The sequence below is a fragment of the Solenopsis invicta genome, chromosome 4, assembly GCF_016802725.1.
Source record: "Solenopsis invicta isolate M01_SB chromosome 4, UNIL_Sinv_3.0, whole genome shotgun sequence".
NCBI lineage: Eukaryota > Metazoa > Arthropoda > Insecta > Hymenoptera > Formicidae > Solenopsis > Solenopsis invicta.
This window is the reverse complement of record NC_052667.1, coordinates 7,597,625-7,615,000: the sequence shown is the minus strand read 5'-3', so window position 1 is coordinate 7,615,000 and position 17,376 is coordinate 7,597,625. Positions and strand designations below refer to the sequence as shown.

Sequence of the window (17,376 nt, the reverse complement as noted above, 5' to 3'; positions counted from 1 at the left end):
CAGATATAATGCGCTTACATGAAGAAATTTTGTTACAGTTTATATAATTTTGTCAAGTACATATAGTTTTAAGAAAAGTATTATTATTTAATAATAATTTTTAATAATAAATTGAAAGAAATAAAATATCATACAAAAAAACAAAATATTATATCTTTAAACCGTGAATTGGAATTTTTTATATTATATAATTTCTTTTTTAATATAATTTCTTGTTTGTATATATACATAGTAATTGTCAAACAGAATATATTACTTTTAATTTGATACTAATGTTTGAGACTGTTTTTTTCTGTATATACTTATCGTTAAAAAGAAAAACTTTATTAGCAACTGGAAATTTCATTACAAATTTTATAAAACAAAGAGCTTCAATTATGAATTATAAAATTGTAATGAGCACAATAAATAAGTTATGTGACCTTATAAGCAGTAACGCATTCGCGATGGATACAGAAAAATAGTATAACAAATAAAAGCGACAAAAAATTGAACCGATTGAAATTCAAATTCGGGATCTGTCGTTCTTGCTTCCAGGAGAATGCTATATCACAATTGCTCCATAGCTTTGATAATTATTATGGTCGTATATGAATACTTAATTGATCTTACAGCCATGTATGTTTATACAAAATAATCTCAATAAAAAAAATATGTTATCGATGCAAAAAGTGTGTTGCAGTAAATAATTAATTAGCTATCACAATATTTTGTCCTTTATTCCAAAAAATAGTTGTTTAAATTAGAAAATTATATTATGTGTACGAAGTCTATGTAACTGCAACGTAGTTGAATCACTATTTCACTATCAATTAATGGTGCACATAAATTGTTGCACTGACTATACTTCTTTAGTATTTGATATTACTTTGATTCTTATTACTAGTAAAACTAATGACAGCTATTTACATTTCAAAATTGCCAAATTATATTATAGTTGCCAGAACCGTTTCGTTTTCCCTCAATATATGAGCCTTTCTTTGCATAAATAGCCAGTTATCATACACTTTATATTTTATAACATTTACGTTTACTATACACTTATTTACATTATTTAATTTATCGAAACGTGCTTCGTGTATCGGATGACGAGAAAATTAGTTTCACATTTAATACATAATTTATATGCCGTACCTAGGTCATACGCGGTGCTTTAGCTTGCGACTATTAGCGTTTTATAAGCGTTCGGCATCGCCTGTTCAACGTTGCGTTTCGTTTTACATTTCACGTCACAGATCACGCCAAACGAACGGTTTTGCGTGCGTGGAAGAAAAAGGAAAACGCCGTATGATCGCGATTATTTTCGTAAGCACGAGAGATACGAAAAACGGGACGAGGGAATTTCTCTCATCGATTTATTCCACCGATTCATCACGTGTAGCGCACGCAAAAGAGCTCGCGCGCTGTTTCACATCTTATCGTACTTCATACGATAATGCCCACGCTATTCTGATAAATGGAAAATAATTTGTCAGAATATCGCCGTTCTGAGCATGCATTATTGCAAAAAAGTGGAGAATGTATCGTGGTGCCGTTTATCAGTAATGCGCATTCGATGCACGTACGATACAAATGACTCGATCAAACGCGTATTGCTAAAATTTTTGTTTTTTGGGGAAAGATATACACGATGATATATGAATATACATTTCACAGAATTTATTCTTTTCGTCGTATTATATGTTGCTTTTATAGAGAAAATTTGCGCTGCCCGCAAATTTAGTAGCATGCAAAATAACAAAGAAATGTAAAATGCAAAAAATTTTCAATACTGATATAGATATCTCCTTATTTCTCGAAAATTAAACATTGCATTTTATTAACAGTGATGAAAATATAATTTTCTGTGATAATTAAAGAAATACAAAATACATGTTTCATATATTTGTGGATTTTTCTTGGGTAAAATCTGTTAAAAACAAAATCTTTTTGCAAATTGCGAGCGACAGTGTGTATATTATTAATAATATTAGACCATTTAATGTTTGTTGTTCCCTAGGCTGTTTTATTTATGTTTCTCCTATTCTCATAATGCGGTTTTTAACGTAAAATCGTGATGTAAACTGGCACACTTGTCGATAAGACAGTCTATAAGATAGTAAAAATTACACAGGACGGAATAAGACGCAGCATAAGATCTATTAAATGAAAAACCCAATTTAATCTTTATATACATATTATCGCTTTATACGCTGCGTCTTGCAGAACAGCATAAGATATTTATACATATCGACGAAGAACGTTTCATATCGAAGTGAAAAGACTTCTAGGAATCGCCTTCTATGAGAATGTACATAACTTAAAAGTATTTTGTACAGATGACTCATGTTAAAGGGAAAGAAAGAAAAATGTAGCATTATTCTCTACTATGTCAACTTTGGGGCTCATCATTCCTCATCTTAAGAAATACTTAATCGTTGCAAAATTTGAAACAATCTTATGACACTGTTTACTTTGTATTTACGTTTCTAGTTTTATCTTTAATTATTGTTTAAGAAATGCAATCCGAACACATGAATTAATACGTCTATCAGCGATCTTCTTTTTTATTTTTACGTATAATACGTTATTAAGAGATCAATACGTTTATCGGTATCATTCTAATACAAAGAAAATATTGCAATATAGATTTTATGAAAATATATATTTTTTTTTTCAACAGTTTATATTATAAAGCTATAAAATACAATTTTAAACGTACAGTGTTTGCTGTTATCTATACATATAAAATTATCTAGATAATAATCTAGATAAAGAAATAGCCTCATTTTATCTTTATTCAGATTATTATACTGTACGTTATCTTTATCTTAAATAAAAGAAATATTATCTTTTTTAAATTATCTGAAATAACGCAAATAACGAAAATGAAGTATTGTCTTTAGCCTCAGCCTCCAAGTTACCGTTTATCCTAACAGATTTTTTCAAGAATTGCAATATATATTGCTAGTACTGAAAATCTATAGATACGTAATGTATAACTATAAATTTTTAATGACAATATACATATATCGAAACGCAGTTCAATAGTAATTAGTGCAATATAAAAATTTCCCCAAAATTATAAATTTGAACATTTTTTCAAAAATTGTTGTTAGTTGTTATATAATGTGAGTTAATTAATTTATTTTTTCTATTTTAAATTTTTATTTTTATTTGCGTAATGATTAAATTTGACGAGAAATATTTTTTGTTAGTATAATTATTTTGTAAAGAACTTTTATTTTTAAAAATATTATTTTAGAAATACAAATATGAACATATTTCATATCTTAAATTGTTTTTTTTTGCTCAATAACGATATTATCTGAAAATTATCTAGATAAACTTATAAACTTTTTTTATCTTTTATCTAGATAAATAAAAATTAAATCATTTTTATCTTATCTAAGATACATTTATACGTAATTTATTTTATCTAGATAAATTTTAAGTTATCTAAGCGCAATACTGCTTATGTATAATAAAAATAGAGGTAAAGTACATAGAAATTTTTTTATAAGCAAGTTGATTGTTGGTTAAAACTTTCAAGCGGAGGGTTATTTAAAAAAAAAAAAAACAGGCAATTTCACGCATTTCATAATTTACTTCTTCTTCCATGAATAGTACGCAGTTTTCCGCCCCGATGAGATCGCAGAGGGAAAATTTTAAGGGAAGCCTTTTCATTCACGTTGCGCGCCGACCCATTTCCCTCGAATTTACTGCCGATTGCCGTCGGCCAAGAAAAAAAGGCAAGCACTGTTCTGTTACGGTTGCGTTTGCGGAGATGAGGGTGTTTACGTGATATACACATAGATTAAGACAAACCCCTCCGTCTGAAGAAAATTCTTTCATTCCACTTGACTATCCGTGAAAAGAAGATGCCTTTATTATTCTTATCACTTTAGGCTTTCTTTCGCCCCTGGGAGAACCCGCAATTCTGTTATAAAAGAAACTAGAGCTCTTAAACTTGAATGGTCCGTAGTTCTTGGCGCAATAATACGAAACTTGATATATGATTTTTCAAGGTGGCTACAGATGATAATGGATAGTAGATATTGACTGTCTCTACCGTTTATAGAAATTATGCAAAAGCCAGACGTATCGAGCCGTCTGTTGAAAAAAATTCTAAAGGTCAGGCGTATACAACAATATGCTAAGCCAGGCGCATCAAATGTTATGATCTATAAAAGAATTGTATTCATATTTAATTTAATATATTTTTTACACACACGCACGCGTGCACACTTTTCTCTCTTTTTCTCCTTCAAATTTAACAAAAATTATTAGAAAACATGTTTTTTTTTTCTTTTTTTTTCAAAATCTGTAACCTTGTGTAATCTTTGGGAATACACGAGAAAATAATTCGTCAATTCATCATAATGACGTTCTTGTGTAAATAATTTTAAATAATGAACTCATTTGCAGAATGTATTTTATTCTATATAACATGTTATGTCCGTAATGATGTTTCTACCTTCCCAAAATGTTTCTGTATACGCGTTTTGTGTAATCTTCACTCGATAGGAACGCCAAGTTTTGCGCAAAGCCCATTATACAATACAGATTATATTTAACCCGATAATGGAGATGGAATATTCGATTTTATCCCTTTGCGTATTTACACGTGTACATGTACACACATGGTTACGTGGTAAACGTGCGAACAATGCACTCCTACGGAACTTTAGGTGCGCTTTATTTGCATGACGACGTAATAATCCGTTACGTCATCCATAGTGTCATCTCTTTTTAAAAACATTGTTCATAGAACAATACATCTCTAATTTTAAAAAAGATATTTCAAGAAACGTGAAAGTTATTTTAATTCGTTCTCTCTATCGAGCACCGCAAAAAGATAATTAAAAGTACAATACGATCGATTTTATCAATTGCATTATCTTTCTGTGACAATTATAATTAAGCATACCGTTGAATATTTTTAATTAAGAAGAGTCACGTCACGTTTTCATTCTGTAGAGAATAAAGGAAATGAAAGATTTGAGGAAGGAATAATAATATAACACGAAGGATTAGCGCGCGCGTGTAAAACTTATTATACTATATATTTCTATTATATTTTATTCATACAATGTGTTGTCGGTTAATGAATAGGATTTACTCGTGCTTAGTTCACTAACTTTGCCAAATCCAATTGACCTTCTCGTTTAATCCTTACATGTTATTTATCGTTTATAACCAAACGTCTAATAGCTGTCCAGAGTTTTAAAATTAAATTGAAGGACCCTTTAAATGAAAGAGCGGAGATTATAATTAAGACAGATGTATAACCAGACTTAAGTTTATAATCCTGTAAATTTATTACAAAATTGTTATCTAAATTATAACCTCAGTAAACTTATTTTAAAACATATTTATCGCAAATGTCAATGGGGATTATTAATACAGCATGTATTTTACAAATTTTATTACGATATACTAAAATATCGAACAGATAAAATTATACTGGTATTACAAATGTTATAATGGAATTATAATATTATAATGTCAAAATAAAATTATAATATTGTTATCTAAATTATAATCCTAATAAACTTATTTTAAAACATATTTATCGCAAATGTCAATGGGGATTATTAGTACAGCATGTATTTTACAAAATTTTATTACAATATGCTAAAATATCGCACAGATAAAATTATACTGGTACTACAAATGTTGTAATGAAATTATAATATTACAATGTTAAAATAAAATTATAATGTAATATTATCATGAAATTATACTATCATAATGAAACCAAATAGGAGAGACCAATTAAAACAAAAGAGTAACGGATGTATACGTTACTTTTAATTTGTCTCTTCTATCTTAAGTTTTATTATAGTATGTTTCGCAGGCGTAGGTGGGACACAAAGGCACCTCGTAGTTCGTGTTGCGTTCTCCTTATTTAAAAGGATAAAGTCGTGGCGTTTCGCGACTTCCTTCAACTCATTATCCATAAATGGAGCGCGGGCACGTTATAAAATTCAGGTGTGGCTCGCGCAACGCGTGCGCTCGTGATTCTCCAGAGAATCTTGCGATTATTATCGCTCCCATATCTCAGTGCCCTTGTATATACACACATCATCGCGTCTAATCATCGCGTCTATAAAAAAAAAAAACCAGCGGCGGCTCTGTTTTGTCGCAAACGCGGTTGCTAGCCAACAAGCTAATCATCATACGGGATCGATAGTATCCTGCCGCTTGCACTCGGTTTTTGGCGACACTGCACGTATTGCGTTATGCTCCCCGGGCTCGGCGGTAAAAGTGAAGCCTAAAATTATAAATTAATCCGAGATATATTTCGATCTCTTGTGCCCTTGTCTCGACGAAGGATCTCTCTCGACGTGTCTCGTTGATTGTAACTTTCGAAAAAGAAATTTACTTTTATATATTAAAGACTTACGTCTTCCTAATTAACGGAAAGAAATAGGAGCTTAGATTACGGTAAAGACGAGACGCGGCTTCGATTCTGAAGGTTTCCTCGCGGAATTTTGCTTTAAAGGGAGGCACTTTCTTCTTCACTTTGACCTATAATAAAGTTACCCCGCCTCGCTCCTTCTCGTGCCACCCCTTCTGCATCTTCGCCGGAGCCTGCCTCAGTCCGTCGTCTGAGACACTTAAAAAAAAAAAAAAGTGATAGTAAGGTGTATAAAGTTTACCACGTGTGTTCGGCAAAGGGCAGAGGGTGCGATTCTCCTCGAGGCGAAGGATGAGAATCGACGTATCGTCTCCACTCCGTTTAATTAAGCGCGGCTTCTTCCGTGTCTCGAACGGAATAACGTCTCGCTCGCGTCGACATTTAACGAACGATTTCTCCGGACTATTACGAAACAACCTAATTGTGATTATTCCGCACGCACCGTGGCTTTTAATAATACAGATTCCTGGGTGGTTGGAGGGGATGTAAATTATGCTCGAGTCGGAAGACCGCGGCATGTGGCAATATTAACTCGGAAACTCACGCCCATTAAGCAAGGGATACCGTATGTCCGGCCTGATCATTCATTAACGACTGCCCCCTTGGCGAAAGTACAGTATTAGAAAGGATTTCCAATAACAAGACTAAAAATATTCTTGACGTACTTGATTTTATACAGTATGAAAGTAAAGCAGTATTACACACAAAAATGTCTTTCTCCTGCTAGGAAAAGCGACTACTTACTCAATTTTTATTTTCTTCTTTCGACTAACGGTTGTCTTGTAAAGAATATTTTTTTAACGGTAATCTTAAAATGCGTTTATGATTTACTTGAAACAAGCGATGTTTATGTAAAATAAATTTTTGTTTATACAGAGAAAGAAATATGTATACATTTGAGTTAAATAAATATTATTTGTTTCAAATATTTTATATCGTCATTTCGTAAATATATCCGCTAATCTAGTATCATGAATTTATAAGCATCAAGTTTAATCAAAATGTGTTTTAAATTTTAGAAATTTGTTATTTTAATCAGAAATATTAAATTAAAACAAAAATTTAATTTGTTTATTATTCTGATTGTTCTTCAATTACAAAATTTTATAATATTTTGCAAAAAAGTATAAATTCCTTTTTCAATACATGGTAATAAATTTTTCTAAAGTTTGATGAGTAGGTTGATGAGTACTTTGTGACAATTATCAAAAAATATTGTATTTATTATTTTTATTTGTAATTATCCAAAAAATAATGTTTGTTGAAGATAATCGTTATTTACGAAAAGAAAAAAGTAAATTGAATAAACGTTTTTTTTTATATTTTTCTATGTATAAGATGAAGTTTATAATTTTAAGTCTCCTTAATTGAATTAAGTAATATTAATTTATTGTCGATGATTAATCGGCGTAAAAAAGATTTGCAATGCGATGCATTGTATTGTAATTAACATGTCCAGTATCCTTTATCTAACAATAAGTGTAAGACGAGTTTTTATGGGACTTTACACTTTGGAACAAGGTATTTTTGATTATCTACAAAGCGAGCCAACATATTTTTGCCTCAGTTTTTGCCTGCTAAACAACAATCTGTTGTCAAAATGTAGCTATCACATCACAAATTGGAGAAAAATAGCGTTAAAGGGGAAAACGACGATAGATGATTGCTTTCATAATGTTGTAGCTCCGGTATCAAATTTGTTTTCATGAATGTCACACGAAGGTATCAACTTTTAGCTTAAAAATATATTTTTGCTCGTTTTAACCTCTCTTTGATTCCTCTCTTTAATTTTTCTCAAAATTGTTTCGTGATAGTCAAATACGTATCACGGAGCAAGCAAAAGTACATCGAAAATCACTATTCACATTTGTGTTAGAAAGAAAGATAAAATTTTTCCAACGTAATTAGTAATAATAATAAAAATTAAATCTCCTTCTATATATAAATGCAATTAATATTCTCTTTCTTATCGAATCATTCTATCTCTATCACAAAATCGATCGTGACAAATATAAACAATCGTTAACGGCTATCTTACAATAATAAACATAAAATATGTATACAGTAATAGACAAGTGATAAACAAAAAGCATGAATGTAAAATACCACGAATAAAGCTGAACGCAAAAGTTATGCTAAAAAAAAAAGATTTCTTTCTCTAAATTAAGATGATAAGATCTAGTAATTGCAGGCAAATTACTTTAGTCTTCAATCACATTTAAAGAACTCTAATGGGATTTTAATTTCATCGTTGACATACATTAATACTACATTAAAAATAAGAAAATTGTGAAGGAGACATTGTTTGGTTAGAGTGTCATCAGGTCTAAACCTATTGTGACTATTCACATTTGCAAAATGGTGTTGGACATTATCATTAATCTTCAATTAAATGCGGTTGGACGTGAAGTGTAATGTTATAATTACAGAAAATGAAAGATGAGAGCTGCATACAAGTTCTATTATCAAATCTCAACATCAAAATCTGAATTTGGATACCAAGATGTGTGACCGATGGTATACTCAGTTCTCTTTTCACACCATCCACCTACAGTTCTCACTGTCAAGTCAAGTAGTTCTACGAGAAAATAGGTCACTGCTATCGTACGCTTTTATGCAAAATTTTGAACAAGCTCCACTTTCGTTACAGTACAATGTTATCACGTGCTTCTTTTTCGAGCGCTTCTCCCGAATCAATTCTCAATGATCCTCACCAAAAATCTTTGCCGCTTCGTAATGCATGACTTTTATGGTAACCGAATTACAAAATTAATAATCGCTGAACTTTTTTAAAAACTAAAAGTTATTTTTGAAACGCGTGAGAGCGATTATTTTTTTAAGCCATTTTGCTCATTTTTAGAGAAATTTAAATATTAAAAAATTTGTAGCAATAAGATTTCTATTTGGAGAGAATTTTCTCTTAGAATTTACGCGCTTAAAATCACGATAGTGGGACAACACGAGGGAATTTTACTATACATTTAGGAAAATTCAATTAAATTGTTTTTTTATTTCAGAATAATTTGATTACTAAAATTTAACCAAATTTTACTGAAATGTTACTAAATTTTACTAAAAGTATAATAAAATTCTTTAAAATCCATGAGTATTACTAACTACCACGATTTTGACGGTAAAGTCTAAGAGAAAATTCTCTTTGTGTATATATCATTACATATTTCATCACTTTTCCGCGTATATAAAAAAGTATATCTTCCAGTTTTTCGTGAACGAAATAAGCTTTGCCGAACATGAGAGGTCGATAGCATGCAAAAAAAAAGTACCCGTGCAATTTTTCTCTAGAAAAGAATCTGTTGAAGCCATTCCACTAGATACTCCTCTAGAGGTGCTTCTCGACACTGAAGTATCTCATTCTAGACATTATTTTCTTTCACCTTCTCAGAAATCAAAATACGTTTCTGAGATATTTCAGCATTTGCTCATATCATTTATTATATTACGTAAAACTTAAATAATTACGCCGTTATGATTACGTGTAATAACAAAAATGATATCGCAACAGATTCGAAACACACAGTTATCAATTACATATTTAAATAGCTTTCTAAATATATAAATTTCTTTCATGTACCGAATTTAATTTCAGATGTCATGAATATCGAACTTATTATATTGGATCTTATTCATGCGTGTATACGGTATATAAAATGCATTTTAATATGCGTACTTTTTCAACTACGAAGTTGATGAGCAGCAATGCATGACAACGTGTTATGCTTATAAAGTTGCTATTATTACTATATGCAAATTATTGATACACATGTCTCACATGCTCAGTGCAAATTATTGATTGATATTATCATCACAGTGTTTCTATGTCTACAGTTTTGTGCACAGCAGTATTTTATTATGAAATTATTTTTGCTATTTACTGTTACGATTATATTTCGACATCGAGAAAAATAAATTCTCATACTAAAAAAAGCGACTACTTGACTTTTTTTTTTAGCAAGTAACGGTTATTTTTATCAAAGAATATTTTCTTGTTGAGTGTCTTGAACTCGTCGCAAATTAAAGAAAAGACTCATCATGTATTAAAAATATTTGCACTTTTTTTAAGACTATTATAAAATTGTATGAAAAAAAAATAAAGAAATAGAATAATAAAGAAATTAAATTATTAAATTACTAAGATTCAGAATATATTTTTAATAAGTTACATGCTTGTGATAAATTAATGAAATATTTCTCTTTTTAAGTTTCTCTCTCAAGTATATATTTTTTCTGTGTGTACACAAAAATTTATTTTAAGTAAATATTACTTGTCTCAAATGAATACGTGTATTTTAAGACTGCTGTCGAAGAAAATATTTCTTACAAAAATAACTGTTACTTAAAAAAAGGAAAACTAAGATTGAGTAATCGATTTTTCTTAATACCAGATATTTTTCTGCAGGCTTCTCTTAACATTAGCAACTATAAATTCTTCAAAATAAAACTATAATTAAGACTTACAAATAAATTTGAAATTTTGTAATAATCAGAGCATTAAGCAGCTGCCGTGGATTACTTTATTAAAGAATTCAAATCGTTCAGAATAAAACCACTGAATATATCGTCGTTCAGTCTGATTTTCCTCAAAATAGAAGATATAAGCAATTTATTGCATGTATTATACAAAAGCTCTTTTCTCAACTTCGTCACAAATTAAAAAAAAATACGGGCTATGAGATTTTTTTAATTAACAAATTTACGCAGCGTGCATTTTGTCAATGCAATTACATACACTTCTCAATCGATTTCTCATATGAATAATCAGTCTATTGATTCTACAACGAACCTATTATCCTTCCACGTATTACCTCCTACATTACAGCGAATTAATTCGATCACAACAATGGCGTGCACTGGGTGACATCTAATATCCTAGACGCCGAACCGTTGCCAATCGATCATTGCATACATGCAAATGTCAGTGACAGAAATAGATTTAACATCGGCATAGTTCAGAAACATTATGTAGTAATGTGCTCCGTTTTCCCTGTCAAATCAACAATTAATAATCCAATTGCGGATTACTCATACGTAATGAATAATGCCGCTAACTCATGATGATGATGATGGTGGTGGTAGTGGTGGTGGTGGTGGTGGTGGTGTGAAACATTGACATGCAAGATATATCTTCTCGTGTCGATCTATTATTTTAATGTCAGATTGTTCGATAGTAGCTCGGAGTTGATATTTTCTACGTAGGGGAGATTATTTAAGTTCTCCGAAGTCAGCATCTCATTCTGAGAATTTCGATGTAACTGACAAAGGTCTGGCCTTTTTCCAGTTCTTGATTAAAAACTGGGAGCGCAAAAAACATAAAATGCAAACTTTACATTTCTTTTTATAGAAAAATTTCGCTTATTAACATTCAATTTTTGTACGATAAAATTTTTAACGATAACGATAAAACGATAAAATAACCGAAACACTTCAATCTTCTGTCCTATTAATTTCGTACGTTTTAATTAATACGAGAGGGTAAGCTCTCTCTTAAAATTCTCTGAAGTCATTCCAAGCTCTCTACGAATATCAGATTTTTGAGGAAAATTTTTTTACTCTCCATATAACTATTTTTAATCTCCACACTCGCATCGATATCCACAATCTCTGACACTCTCTTTGAAAAAAAATTCTCGCGATGAACACTTGAAACGATAAGCGCAAAGTTAAAAAAAAAATTCTGTCAATATTTTATTTCCGGAAAATTTATCCAATTTCCGCGGAGGCGAAAATTTTTCGCGGAAACAGGATAATTTCTTCGAAATCCGAGATAGCTCGTCCGAAGCTTCAAACGAACACTCGAAACGATGAAATCGACGAAAAAATCTAGTCTAAAATCGTTATCGATCGCATCGAAACTCTACAATTAAGTTGATTGCTTCGCAGACGACCGCTAAAGTTCCTAAAATAAAAGTTTAGCAAAACCGCCGCCATATACAGCCAAATTTACGTTGGTCATACTGATTTCTCATCTTTAGGTTGGCTACATCGTACATGATGTGGTTCCGTGTCTGGTGTCAGTTCGATTCAGATTATTTATAAATCGGTTGCTAAGATCGCAGTTTAGTAAATCAATCAACATTATGATAATAATTAAATAATTCATTAATTAATTTAAATATACATATATAACATTGTGAAATATTTACAAAATGTATTATTGAATAATATATCAGTTATATAGTACTTTTGTCTTAATTATTGTTTCTTTTTATAAATATCTATTTAATACATATTTAAAATTCCCGGTTGTTTGGCTGTTACATATGGCGGATTGAGGCAACCAATCAAAAATAGTCACTACATTTTTAGGAACTCTAATGCCTATTTCCACCAACGCAGATTAACTTTGATCTCAGTTTAACTTACTTTTTATCTTTCTTTAGTTCTAAGAATTGGAAAAAGATAAGGAGTAAGTTGAATTGAGATCAAAGTTAATAATTAAATAATCTACATTGGTGGAAATGGGCATAAAGGTGCGATTTTACGTAGATATAACATCCAGATATTTACCCCCACTCTACCGAAATTATAGGGATTTATGGGGAATTATGGGAAATTTCGGTAGAGTAGGGGTAAATATCTGAATATTATAGTTGAAATCGCACCTTAACGATCACAACCGATAGCGCGTGTTTCGTTTAAACTTGAGAGGGAAAATTTCATACGCAAGAAGATTGTTTATTTATCTCATCTACTTTAAATGACGTAGAGAAATTGGGGGTTGCTACTTGCATTTGGCCTTTTGTGCCTGCCGCCTCAATTACCCGTGCTCTCGTAGCGAGCTTTACAAGAGATTCTTGCGACGCAGCCTCGTTCGTGCGCGATCGTTATGCGCGCGTGCACACGAGCTTTTTGCGGTATGACTTGCTTCTCGGGTGTTCCGTCGTTTTACCGGAACGCAAAGTGCCTTGTTACTCTCGCAAGGAGAGAAGGTGGTTTTCACGCTCAAAAACGCGCGCGAGCGACACGCACACCCCGTCCCGTCGAAGGCAACGAGCCAGGATTATCCCTCACGGCTATTCTCGCTTTTGCTTACTAAAAAAAATATCGCGACAGGATCTCGCGTGCATCTTCAGGCGCAATGATAATTAGGCTAATGAGACCCGGGAACAAAGAGCGATGTAGCGCTCCATCTTCTCGTCGACGAGAAGTCGAGTCCGTTATAAATAGGCGCTGTTCCGATGCAAACGAGACAAGCTTACGAGGTAAACAGTCCTTGATAATTTTATAAAAATTTCTCCGAGAGGAGATTAATTAATATTAAAGCTAGATGTTCGTATTGGTAAGATCGAGAAGGACACTCCTACCTGGAAAATCCGATAATCCGCTTTGAGCCGCTTAGCAATCTGCTATTTATAACAAGGATTTGCTTAGTTATGTATATATCTGGAATATTTAACTTTACTTTTGCCGTTGGTACTCACAAGCGGAAATAGCGGAAGCTTTCGCTTTGATTTGAAAACTGGGTATACGTTGTGAAGGTGAAATCGTAAATACGTGTTGCAATGAATGGTTTTCAACTGTTAATTTGTAGAGAACACTTTGTATGTGCTTCTCTTTGTGACCATATGATATTATACAAAGAAAAGTTCGAGAAATAGGTAGTACGACGAGACACACAAATATGATACGCTTTTGAATTTGACGTAACCGCAGCAAAAAATAATTACTACAAAGTTTAAAAAAAAAAAGATTAAAAAAAGCGTTAAGTGTGCGCCTCTAATCTTTATTTTTTTATATATATATATATATATAAGAAATAAATTCAAGTGAAATTATATATTCCCAGCTCTTGAAAGCTCTTTCTATTTCACCCCAAGTGGGAATATCTTTATTTACTTCTTTTTTGTAATTAAACCCAAATGATACGTATTTTTTTCCAGAATTATATCAGATATTTAAATTGCGCCAATTAAAAAGAGAATATATTGTTCCTTGAAACATATAACTGTTGTATTACTTTTAACAAATAAAATCCAAGTGGTAGTCTCTTTGTATTTTCCACTCCAGGATCTTCTTATTCTAAATCAAATGGTTGTATCTTTAATTGTTATTATAAAAAAAAATGAATGATATTACTTTGATTTTTAATTTTTTTTTTTTTTTTTTCTGTAATTGAACGTAAGTGATTTATATTTTTCCAAAAATATATCAAATCTTTAAATTGCGTCAATCAAAAGGAGAATACATTGTTCCTTGAAACATGTAACTGTTGTATTACTTTTAACAAATAAAATCCAAGTGGTAGTCTCTTTGTATTTTCTCTTCAAGGATCTTCCTATTCTAAACAAATGGTTGTAGCTTTAACTATTAAAAGAACGAATAATACTACTTTGATAAATAAAATCCAAGTGGTAGTATTTTTAAAATTTTTTGACGTCATCACAGCATAAAAGATAAATATATAAAGATGCTCCAAACAGTGCTTTTGTCTAGAAAGATAAAAATAGAATAAAAACTAGAGATGAACAAGGATAGCAGGTATATATCATTTATTGTTCGAAAAATGTAAACGCAAATTGTGACGGTATACAAATTACATTAATCATAAACAGTTAATTACATTTTTCGCGTATGTGCACGCGTGTATTTACGTTATCTGAAATTTCTTTTAATAAATGAAATCATGAAGCTGTCGTGAGAGCAACCTCTCTTATCGCGCATTATTTAAGTGGAATTTTAATTAACGGAACACAACGTTTTCTAAATGAACTTTTTTTTCCTATCGTCCTCTCTTCTTGAAACCCGAGGGAAGTGCAAGTAGCTTTGCACTCCTGTTTTTGCGGACCGTGCCAGCATGCCCTTTGATAATTACATTCGGAAAAAAAAACCGGCTTCCATCGTGGAAAATTCAATAGTCTTTTTCATGACGTCCAATTCTGCAAATCAATTCCACGTCAGTACGTCTACACAGAGAAATGTAGACTGTATCGGCCAGTCAATCAATTTCTATCCGTGTGTAGGCGCCCGTCGACTCGCTCATCTGCACACACGCATGCACATATCCTGATTCTGCCGTAATTACTATTGAAACTTGGACAATCACGCAGCATTAACTCCGCGCTGCGCGCGCGATTCTCGGCCGGAGCTTAATCTTATTTCAAGCCCATCTAGAGCGAGCTTGAGCCCCTAAGCGTCTTGTACAATGGCGAAGCAATTTCTAGAATTAGACGCTAATAATCAAATATACGTACGTCACATCCGTGCATCACGATGCGACGCACGTGCCATGGGGATTTTACCCCGTACGTTTGATCTAATGTAATTTTAGCGAAAGTGCAGAATTAGTTATGAGAGACATCGAAGAAGATAATTATGATTAAACGCAAGGCAACGATCTTCAAAAAGTATTTTCTGTGAAAATCAAAACGGTTTGCGAATACGACACTGTAACATGATTTTTCTCAGCTCGACTTGTTTTTCTCTCGCTCTATTCGACACGGTCGCAAAAGTGCAGATTTATACGGTACGTACGATACCTCTTTGCGCGCAGTAATAGTAGCCCGCATGCTTGCCTCTCGAGAGAAGGCTCTCATAGTTGTTGCAACAACGCAACAACACGGGGGGTAGCAAATGCCACCGCTCCTCGTAATTCAAGAGTGGAAAGCGCCTCCGGGCATCCATGTGTTAACGTGGGACGGCCGAGGGAAGCTGACGGGAATTCGTTCTCGCAGCCGAGTGTAGGAACGTGTCATCGCCTAGGCGACAGAATAGCGAGCTGTCGGTGCACCCGACATTTGCGTCCACTCGGAGAAACACGTCGCCGCGCCGGTATACACTTCTGCGTAACACGGACGCGTTTACATGTCGGTGTTTACGTATTCCGCGGAAAACGAAAGTCGGTCACTCGAGAAGTGTCGGGAGAAGAAGTTCGTTAAAAAGTTGCTTTACTCATTCGTCTCCACTTGCATCTTTCAAGCATCCGGTTGTGAAAACTTGTTCCATTTCCATTCTATATGCGAGATATTTTGTTGGGCAAATTTGTAAAGGATCGTTCCCCGAAAAGTAGATTTCTTAAGGAATTGTCGCTCATTGTGCGTACAATCCTTTTATATTTAGTATTACGTAGTTAAATCTGATAATTAAATCTGCACATCGAAAGGCATTAGAACGTAATTTAAATTAAAAGAGTGAAAAGCTTTTATTATTCAGCTGCATTTAAAGCCTAATTTATTATCCATATTCAATTGCTTGTAACTTAAAAGCTCCATTATCGTTCCGGTATTTTAATTTAACCGGATATAAAATATAGATTGCTGGCTTATATGGGATTGGATTGGATGGACGCTATTGGATAAAAAATATTGCGTAAAATTTACATTTGTTAAAATTATGCTCTTTAATAATAAACATCTTTTCCCATAACAGTTTGATTCGAAAATCTGTATCTTGCTAAACCTTGATATATTTAAATTTTAACGCCAAATTTTTTTGATAGAAATTAAAATATTAAAATATTCTACCTGAAAATTCTGTCTTTAAAATTCAACTGACAAAATTGTTTAATTTTTAATAATTCAGTATTGTATTAAACAATTTTTTTTTACAAATTTGAAATATCCATGAGATTAAAAGCAATCGATAAAGTAGAGTCGAATTTATTAATTTAGTTTAATTCATTCAAAAGTTTAAAAACCATTCATTACGATACGTATCAACTTTTAGTTATTGGTTATTTAAGAATTATCGATATCGCCAAATAAAACTTAATTACTCCTTATTATATTTAACTTTCATTTTTTTTTTCTAATAAAAGGAAAGCAAATTGGATATCATACGATCGCATTACTCTATAAGTCATGAAGCAAATTATGACAATAGCCAATAAATATATAATTAATCGATTGACCAAATAAAATTTTTATTGAAATAGAGGGACAAATTACAGTCATTTGAATTTAATAGATTAGGAAGTATACCACGTGGCATTATAACGAATGTGAAACATAATTTTTTTT

At 32.0% G+C, this 17,376-nt stretch overlaps 1 protein-coding gene across 10 annotated transcripts in view; it reads left to right on the top strand.

Moving 5' to 3' along the window:
- LOC105203432 overlaps positions 1-17,376 on the top strand; it is a 186,246-nt gene that overhangs the window by 77,358 nt on the left and 91,512 nt on the right. Inside the window, exon 3 of one of the 10 annotated variants that reach the window (XM_039448095.1) lies at positions 8,833-8,920. The exons of the other annotated variants lie outside the window; for them this stretch is intronic. The gene's annotated coding sequence lies outside the window, so the exon portion shown is untranslated. The remainder of the gene's footprint in view (positions 1-8,832; positions 8,921-17,376) is intronic. 10 annotated transcript variants of the gene reach the window in all.